Consider the following 1,920-nt stretch of genomic DNA (forward strand, 5'->3'; position numbering starts at 1 on the left):
CAACTCTCCCCCACTAAAAGAGTTTTCGTCCTCGAAAACATACCTCAAGCAAATAACTCTGGATAGGACTCTTTCATCTGACTCTCCAGTTCCCAAGTCACATTGCCACCTGCTGGTCCTCCCCAAGCTACCTTCACTAAGGCAATCTCTTTACCCCGCAACTGCTTCAACTCTCGATCCTCAATCCTCATAGGTGATGTTTCAACAGTCAGGTTATCTCTCACCTGTACATCATCTACTTGGACAACATGCGACGGATCATGAACGTACCTCCTCAACTGAGACACATGAAAAACTTCATGCAAATTCGCAAGTGACGGCGGTAAAGCGATACGATAGGCTACTTCTCCTATTCTCTCCAAAATCTGATAAGGACCAATAAATCGCGGTGTCAACTTCTTCGACTTCAAGGCTCGACCAACACCAGTTATCGGAGTAACACGAAGAAACACGTGATCTCCCTCTTGAAACTCAAGTGATTTCCTCCTCTTATCATGATAACTCTTCTGACGACTCTGAGCAATTCTCATCTTCTCCTGAATCATCTTAATCCTTTCTGTAGTTTGTTGAACAATCTCCGGTCCAACCACAGCCCTCTCACCGGACTCATACCAACATAACGGTGTCCGACATCTCCTACCATACAAAGCTTCAAACGGCGCCATACCAATGCTCGAATGAAAACTATTGTTGTAGGTAAACTCAATCAAAGGTAAATAACAATCCCAAGTACCTCCCTTCTCCAAAACACAAGCTCTCAAAAGATCCTCCAATGACTGAATCGTCCTCTCAGTCTGACCATCAGTCTGCGGATGATATGCAGAACTCAATCTCAGCTTAGTTCCCAAAGCCTTCTGCAAACCTTCCCAGAACTTCGATGTAAATCTAGGATCTCTGTCCGAAACAATACTCGACGGAATACCATGCAGACTTACAATCTTCTCAATATACAACTCAGCCAATTTCTCTAACGGATAATCCATTCTGATCGGAATAAAATGAGCCGATTTCGTCAATCTATCAACAATCACCCAAATGGCTTCAAAATTCTTACTTGTCCTCGGTAACCCAGAAACAAAATCCATACTGATACTATCCCATTTCCACTCTGGAATCGCCAACGGTTGCATTAGCCCAGACGGCTTCTGATGCTCAATCTTTGACTTCTGACAAGTCAAACAAGAATAAACGAAACTCGCGATATCTCTTTTCATTCCCGGCCACCAAAATAACTTCTTTAAATCATGATACATCTTCGTAGCTCCAGGATGAATACTCAACCCACTACGATGTCCTTCTTCAAGAATACTCTTCTTAAGTTCAGTAACATCCGGAACACACACCCGACTACCAAATTTCAAAATACCATTCTCATCAATTCTGAATTCGCCACCTTGACCTTGATTCACTAGAGTCAACTTATCAACCAAAAGCATATCAGATTTCTGACCCTCTCTGATCTCATCCAGAATACCACTCGTCAACTTCAACATTCCTAATTTAACACTATTGTGAGTACTCTCACACACCAAACTCAAGTCTCTAAACTGTTCAATTAAATCCAATTCCTTAACCATTAACATAGACATATGTAATGATTTCCGACTCAATGCATCAGCCACTACGTTTGCTTTACCCGGATGGTAATTCAAACCAAAGTCATAATCCTTCAGAAACTCCAACCATCTCCTCTGTCTCATATTCAGCTCTTTCTGATCAAACAAATACTTTAAACTTTTATGGTCACTGAAAACCTCAAATCTTGACCCGTACAAGTAATGCCTCCACAACTTCAGAACAAACACTACAGCCGCCAACTCTAAATCGTGCGTCGGATAGTTCCTCTCATGAACCCTCAGCTGTCTTGAAGCATAAGCTATAACCTGCTTATTCTGCATCAACACGCCACCCAAACCCAAC

Source organism: Lathyrus oleraceus, chromosome 3 (assembly GCF_024323335.1).
Source record: "Lathyrus oleraceus cultivar Zhongwan6 chromosome 3, CAAS_Psat_ZW6_1.0, whole genome shotgun sequence".
NCBI lineage: Eukaryota > Viridiplantae > Streptophyta > Magnoliopsida > Fabales > Fabaceae > Lathyrus > Lathyrus oleraceus.